An 8,822-nucleotide genomic window follows, 5' to 3' on the forward strand; every position below is an offset into this window, starting at 1 on the left:
GTTGGGATGGTCACTATTTTTTTTCTTCCCACTGCTTTTCTGTAATTGTATTTATGTTGTATGTGAGCACCATAGACAAATTAAAGACAAATGCATAATAACACACTATTAAAATTATGAATTCAAATTTTATAATGATGAGCAAAAGGCTCATATTACTATGATGCTCATTATTGTGTGGTCACAGGCTTTTGTAGAATTCAGCCTTGTATAGAATGGAATTCAATTTCTCTTCAAACTTTATCATCAGCAGTGTGGATAAGTGATGCCATAAGGCATAAAGACCTTTTTTCTTATTACCAGAAGTTTTAAAATTTCCCCATTTTAGAAGGTGAAGAAAAAGGAAAGATTTCTGCCAGTTCTGAGTTATTTTGAAATGTAAGTGTTTTAATGTAAGCTCCATGATTAACACCAAATTAAGGTAAATTGTATGGGAAGTTTACCTTTGCTGATGTCAAAAAGATTATCTTCAGGATTTGGTTAATGGGATAGTACTATGCTTGGGCTGCACTATGACAGCTACTTTTAAAGATTTTTAAAAAATAAACTGTTATATTTTTCAAGAACCACCAGAAGAGTAAAAAAAAAATTACTGAAAGACTTGAAGATGTAACATGGGATTATCTTTCACTTTTGTTTTTCGTTATTAATATCAACATTCAGAATAGTCACATTGTATAGAGCCTTATAGGACTTTGGCTTTTACCCTTATTGAGATGGGGAGGCATTGAAGGATTTCAAGCAGCGGAGTAATGTGTATACATATTAAATGTGTATATCAGGGTTGAATTGAAAAAAAAAAAAATTTAAAAAGAGAGAAAGATCCAGGCACTACTGTATGCTTATGTGTGAGATAAATAGCTAAAACTACAACAGTAGATGGAAAGAAATTTCAGGAAGGCATGTTTTGACAAGAATGGGGGCTCTGATCTGAGTGGAAAGACCTAAAAGAAAGAAGAAAAAGAAAGGAATCCACTTAAGGATGAATTAAGTCCTGAATACAAACATTTTAAGACTTATTTTCCTGAGGCAATACTTTTATTAATCTAGTCTCTGGTTTAAAAAAAAATCCAGTGTGCCAAAACTGATACTCTTCTGTTAAAGCAGATGTCTACCATAAACTTATTACTTTAATTTAAATCCACAAAAAAGAAGGAATGCATGCTGCAAATTAAATGATGCTACAAATATAATCTCATGTTTCAATAAACAAGCCCGGCCTATTCTTACATTTGGCAATCAGAGTTGGGTAGACAGAGGTGGACAGGTAAACAGTTAAGTCAATTAAGTCACCAGCTCTTATCAACTTCCTTGTTCTATCTAGCCAGGTCATTTTCTTCATGGACTTTGTCAACTACTCTTTCCAGGTCTCACTGTGCATGGCTGACAACTCATTATCAAAACTCCTTCAATATACTACTAGGATTCTTGTTTTTTTTGAATTTTTAAGGAAGAGACTCCATACAACTCAGTATCAACAAAGCAATCTGATTTAAAAATGGAATTCACCTCTTCTCATGGGCACACCAAAATTACAACTATTTACAGAACAACCATCAATGAAAAAGACTGGAACCTATCAGGAAATATCTTCTATGATTAAGATATAAAGAAGGAACCACAATGAGACAGGTAGGAGGGGCAGAGATGTGATATAGTCAAGTCCCATACCCATGGGTAGGTGGTCCACAAATGAGAGAGTAATTACAATTGTAAAGGTTCTCCACAGGGAGTGGGGGTCTGAGCTCTACATCATGCTCCCCAGCCCAGTGGTCCTGAGCCAGGAAGATGAGCCCCTAAAATGTTTGGCTTTGAAGGCCAGCAGGGCTTACATTTGGGAGACTCAGAGGACCGTGGGAAATAGAGAATCCATTCTTGAAGGATGCACACAAAAGTTCACAGGCTCTGGGACCTTGGGCAGAAACTAATTTGAAAGAAGCCTTGGTCAGACCTACCTGTTGAACTTAGAGAGTCTCCCAGAGATGCAGGAGGCAACTGGAGCTCACCCTAGGAACATAGATATTGGCAGCAGCCATTTTGGGGAGCTTTTTCTACCATGTGGACACTGGTGTTGGTGAGCACCATTTTGGAATCCTCCCTCTACCTTATTAGCCCCAAGACCCATCCCTGCATTGGCATAACAGCTTGTAAGCACAAGTATTGGGATGCCTCAGGACAAGCAAATAACTGGGTTGAGACACAGCCCCATCAACCAGCAGAGAGCCTGATTTAAGACCTCCCTGAGCCCACAGCTGCCCCTGGACACAGCCATGCCCATCAGAGAGCCCAGGACCTGGCCCCACACACCAGTGTACAGGCACTAGAGCTAAGACTCCCCAGGGCCCTGCAACCAGACCCCAGGACATGACTCTGCCTACCAGTGGGCTGGCATTAGCTCCAGGACCTGTCTTCACCCACCAGTGAGCCAGAACTGCCTTGAGGCCCTCCAGGGTTCTGCAGCCAGATACCTCCTGACCTGGTCCCACCAACCAGCAGCCAGCAGTCACTACACAAGGCAGGGTCTAGCAATCAACTGTTTATCTACCAAACAACCCACAGTAGTCAGCATAACACAACGCATGGGCACACACAGCCCACAGAGGTGTTAAGCCTAGAGCATATAGCTCTGATGACGAGATGGGAGTCCACTACTGGGGTGCATAGGAGGTCTACAACTTATCCAAGGTTGGGAAACGTAACTAACTTACCAGATACATAGAAATAAAAACAGCAAGTTAGGCAAAAAGAGGTGACAGAGGAACATGTTCCAAACAAATGAATAAGATAAAACCCCAGAAGAAGAACTAAGTGAAATGGAGATAGCCAATCTACCTGAGAAAGAGTTCAGGGTAATGATCGTAAAGATGATCAAAGAACTCAGGAGAATGGATGCACAGAGCAAGAAGTTAGAAGTTTTTAACAAAGAGTTAGAAAATATTAAGAACAACCAAAGATGAAGAATACAATAACTGAAATGAAAAATACACTAGAAGGAATTAACAGTAAGCTAAATGATAAAGAGGAACAAACCAGCTAGCTGGAAGACAGAGTAGTGAAAATCACTGAAGCTGAACAGAAAAAAGGAAAAAGAATGAAAAGAAATAAGGACAGCTTAAGAGATCTCTGAGACAACATCAAACATGCTAAGATTCATATTATAGGGGACCCAGAAGGAGAAGCAAGAGAAAGGGGCAAAGAGCATATTTGAAAACATAATAGCTGAAAACTTCCCTAATCTAGGAAAGGAAACAGAAATCCAATTCCAGGAAGCACAGAGAGTCCCAAACAGGATCAAACCAAAGAGGAATACACCAAGACACACTGTAATTAAAATGGCAAAACTTAAAGATAAAGAGAGAATATTAAAATCATCAAGGGAAAAGCAACAGGTTACATGCAAAGGAACTCCCATAAAGCTATCAGCTGATTTTTCAGCAGAAACTCTGCAGGCCAGAAGAGAGTAGCATAATATAGCTAAAGTGTTGAAAAGGAATAACCTACAACTAAGAATAATCTAACTGGCAAGGCTCTTATTCAAAATTGATGGAGAGATCAAAAGTATTACAGACAAGCAAAAGCAAAAAGAGCAAAACACCAACAAACCAGCTTGACAAGAAATGTGAAAGGTACTTACCTAAGCTAAAAAGAAAAAGCCGCAACTAGAAACATAAAAATTAGGAAAGGAAAAAGCTCATCCAGTAGAGGCAAATATACAGTAAATGTAGAAAATCAACTACATACAAAGCTGGTAGGAAGGTTAAAAGACAAAAGTAATAAAATCATCTAAGTCCAGAATAAGCAGTTAAGGGATTCACAAAATAATTAGATGTAAAATAGGATGTCAAAATGAGTAACTGTGAGGGGAGGAGAGTACAAATGCAAGGTTGTTAAAATGCACTTGAAATTAAGAGATCAACAAAACAATCATATATATATATAGAGAGAGATTGCTATATATAAAACTCATGGTAACCACAAACCAAAAATCTATAATAGATACACACACAAAAATGAGAAAGGAATCCAAATATAACACAAAAGATAATCATCAAATCACAAGAGAACAAAAGAAGAGAAAAGGAACAAAAAAACTACAAAAACAACCTCCCCAAAACTAATAAAATGGCAATAAGAACATATATATCAATAATTACTTTAAATGTAAATGAACTAAATTCTCTAATCAAAAGACATAAACCAGCTGATGAGATACAAAAACAAGGCCCATGTATATGCTGCCTACAAGGGACTCAATTCAGATTGATAGATGTATTCCACGCAAATGGAAATCAAAGGAAAGCTGGGATAGCAATATTTATATCAGACAATACCAACTTTAAGACAAAGATTGTTACAAGAGACAAAGAAGGACATTACATAATGATCAAGGGATCAATCCAAGAAGAAACCATAACAATTGTAAACATATATGCACTCAGCATAGAAGCACCTAAATACATAAACCAGATATTAACAGACATAAAGGGAAAAATTGACAGCAACACAATAATACCAGGGAACATTAACACACTGCTTACATCAATGGACAAATCATCTAAAGAGAAAGTCAATAAGGAAACATTGGCCTTAAATGACACATTAGACCAGATGGACTCAATAGATATACATAAAAGGGTCAAATCATCAGGAAGATTTAACAATTCAAGTGCATGTGGAACATTTTCCAGAATAGATCACACTGTAGGCCATAAAACAAGCCTTGGTAAATTTAAGAAAATTGAAATCATCTCAAGCAACTTTTCTGACCACAATGCTATGAGACTAGAAATCAACTAGAAGGAAAAAAATAGCCCCCACAGACACGTGGAGGCTAAACAAATATGCTACTAAACAACCAATGGATCACTGAAGAAATCAAAGAGGAAATTAAAAAATACCTGAGGAGAAATGAAAACTAAAACACAAAAATCCAAAATCTGTGTGATGCAGCAAAAGCAGTTCTAAGAGGGAAGTTTATAGGGATATCTCAGGAAACAGGAAAAATCTCAAATAAACAACCTAACCTTATGCCTAAAGTAACTAGAAAAAGAAGAACAAACAAAACCCAGTGTTAGTAGAAGGAAAGAAATCCTAGTGATCACAGCAGAAATAAATGAAGTAGAAAGTAACGGAAAAAAAATCAATGAAACTAAGAACTGGTTATTTGGAAAGATAAAATCAATAAGCCTTTAGCCAGAGTCATCAAGAAAAAGAGATAGAGGACCCAAATCAATAAAACCAGAAATTAAAAAGGAGAAATTACAGACACAACAGAAATACAAAAGAGAATAATAGATTACTACAAATAACTATATGCCAATAAAATGGACAACCTAGAAAAAATAGACAAATTCCTAGAAATGTCAAATCTCCCAAGACTGAACCAGAAAGAAATAGAAAATATGAACAGGTGAATTATCAGTAATAAAATTGAATCAGTAATTTAAAAAGAAAACTCCCAACAAGCAAAAGTCCAGGACCCAATGCCTTCATAATGAATTCTACCAAACAATGTGGAGTTAATACCTATCCTGAAACTATACCAAAAAATTGTAGAGGAAAGATCGCTTTGGAACACCTTCTATGAGACCAGGATCACCCTGACAACAAAATCAGAAAAAGATACCACAGAAAAAGAAAATTACTGGCCACTGTCACTGGTGACCATGGATGCAAAAACCTTCAAAAAAATATTAGCAAACTGAATCCAACAATACATGAAAAAGGTCATACACTGTGATCAAGTGGGATTTATCCCATTGATGCAAGGTTGGTTCAATATCCACAAATCAATGTGATGTATCACATTAACAAATTGAAGAATAAAAACCATATGATTATCTCAATGGATGCAGAAAAAGCTTTTAACAAAATTCAACATCGATTTATGACTAAAAGGAACTCTCCAGAATGTGGGTATAGAGGGAACATACCTCAATGTAATAAAGGCCATATGTGATAAGCCCACAGGTAACATCATAATCTATGGTGAAAAGCTGAAAGCACTACCTCTAAGATAAGGAACAAGACAAGGATGCCCATTCTCTCCACTTTCACTCAGCATAGTATTGGAACCTACAGATTCAATGCAATCCCTATCAAAATGCCAATGGCATTTTCCACAGAAATAGAACAAATAATTTTAAAATTTGTATGGAAACAGAAAAGATCTGGGTTAGCCAAAACAATCTTGAGAAAGAAGGACAGAACTGGAGGAATCATGCTCCCTGACTTCAAACTATACTACAAAGCTACAGTAATTAAAAAAGCATGGTGCTGGCACAAAACAGACACATAGATCAACGGAACGGAATAGTGAGCCTGGAAATAAACCCACACACCTATGGTCAATTAATCTACGACAAAGGAGGCAAGAATATACAATGGAGAAAAGACAGTTTCTTCAAAAAGTGGTGCTGGGAAAACTAGACAGCTACATGTAAAAGGATGAAAATAAAACATTTTCTCAAACCATATTAAAAAATAAACTCAAAATGGATTAAAGACCTAAATGTAAGACTGGAAACCTTAAAACTAGTAAAGAACACAGGCAGAACACTCCGTGACATAAATCCTAGCAATATTTTTTTGGATATGTCTCCTGAGGGGACCTAATTAAACTTAAAAGCTTTTGCACAGCAAAGGAAACCACTGACAAAACGAAAAGACAACCTACTGAATGGGAGAAAATATTTGCAAATGATATGACTGATCAGGGGTTGATATCCAATATATATATATATAAATTCATACATGTCAATATCAAAAAACAAAACAAAACAAAACACAAACAACCCTTTGAAAGATGCACCGAAGACCTGAATAGACATTTTTCCAAATAAGACATACAGATGGCCAACAGGTACATGAAAAGATGCTCAACATCGCTAATCATCAGAGAAATGCAAATCAAAACCACAATGAGATAACACCTCACACCTGCCAGAGTGGAGATCATAAAAAAGACAACAAATAATTGGGTATGTATCTGAAGAAAATGAAAACATCAAAAAGATACATCCACCCCAATGTTCATAGCAATATTATTTACAATAGCCAAATATGTAAGCAACCTAAGTGTCCATCAACAGATGAATGGATAAACAAGATGTGTTGTGTGTGTGTGTATATATATATATATATATATATATATATATACACACACATATGAATGCTACTCTGCCATAAAAATAGAATGAAATTTTGCCATTTGCCCCAAGATGAATGGACTTGGATGGTATTTTTGCTTAGTGAAATAATCAGACAAGAAAATGCAAGCACTGTATGTCATCACTTATATGCAGTATCTAAAAAATAAAACATACTAGTGAATATATCAAAAGAGAAAAAGACTCCCAGATAAAGAAAACAAACTAGTGGCTACCAGTGGGGAGAGGCAAGAGGCAGGGGCAAGATAGGGGTAAATGATTAAGTGGTACAAACTACTATGTATAAAATAAATAAGCTACAATGATTTATTGTACAGCACAAGGAATATAGGTAATAAAATAACTATAAATGTAGTATAATCTTTAAAAATTGTGAATTGTACACCTGAAATTTTTATAATATTGTAAATCAACTATACCTCACTTTTTAAAAAAATGTGAGGTCCTGAATAGGCAGTTTTCCAAAGAAGACATACAGATCACTAACAGGCACGTGAAATGATGTTCAATATCACTAACCATGAGGGAAATGCAAAGAAAAACCACAATGAGGTATCACCTCAAAACTGACAGAATGGCTATCAACAAAAAATAAGATATAACAAGTGTTGACAAGGATGTGGAGAAAATGGAGCCCTCATACACTGTTGATAGGGATGTAAATTGGTACAGCCCAAGAGGCTTGTCTGCTCACCCCCTGGGACGGGTTGGGGCTGGGAGCTGAGGCTTGGGTTTTGGAGGACAGATCTCAGGGGGAGGACTGGGGTTGGCTGTGTGAACACAGCCTGAAGGGGGCTAGTGTGTCACAGCTAGCAGGGAGGGAGTCTGGGAAAATGTCTGAAACTGCCTAAAAGGCAAGAGACCATTATTTTGGGGTGCCCAAGAAGAGGAGATTCAGAGCACTGCCTAAACGAGCTTCAGAGATGGGCGCAAACCGTGGCTATCAGCATGGACACCAGAGACGGGCATGAAACACTAAGGATGTTGCTGTAGACACCAAGAAGTTGGTGTGTAACCACAGGTCACTACCCACACCTCAACTCCGTAAGCCTGTGCAGCCTGCCACTGCCAGGGTCCTGTGATACAGGGACAAGTTCCCCTGGAGAAAACATGGAGGGCCTCAGGCTGTTGCAAGTCACACCAGCCTCTGCTGCCACAGGCTCATCCCTCATTCTGTACCCCTCCCTCACCCCAGCCTGAGTGAGTCAGAGCCACCTAATCATCTGCTACTTTACCCCCTCCTGTCCAGCTGGGGAACAGACGCCCTCAGGCGACCTACACACAGAGGCAGGGCCAGATCCAAACCTGAATCCCAGGAGCTGTGCGAACAAAGAAGAGAAAGGGAAATTTCTCCCAGCAGCCTCAGGAGCAGCAGATTAAATATCCACATTCAAATTGATGTACCCTGCATCTGTGGAATACCTGAATAGACAACGAATCATCCCAAAATTGAAGCGGTGGACTTTGGGAGGAACTATAGACTTGGGGTTTGCTTTCTACAACTAATTTGTTTCTGGTTTTATGTTTATCTTAGTTTGGTATTTAGAGCTTATAATCATTGGTAGATTTCTTTATTGATTTGGTTGCTCTCATCTTTATATATATATATATATATATATATATATATATATATATATATATATATATATATAA

This window comes from Balaenoptera borealis (genome assembly GCF_965194805.1).
Source record: "Balaenoptera borealis genome assembly, chromosome: X".
Classification (NCBI taxonomy): domain Eukaryota; kingdom Metazoa; phylum Chordata; class Mammalia; order Artiodactyla; family Balaenopteridae; genus Balaenoptera; species Balaenoptera borealis.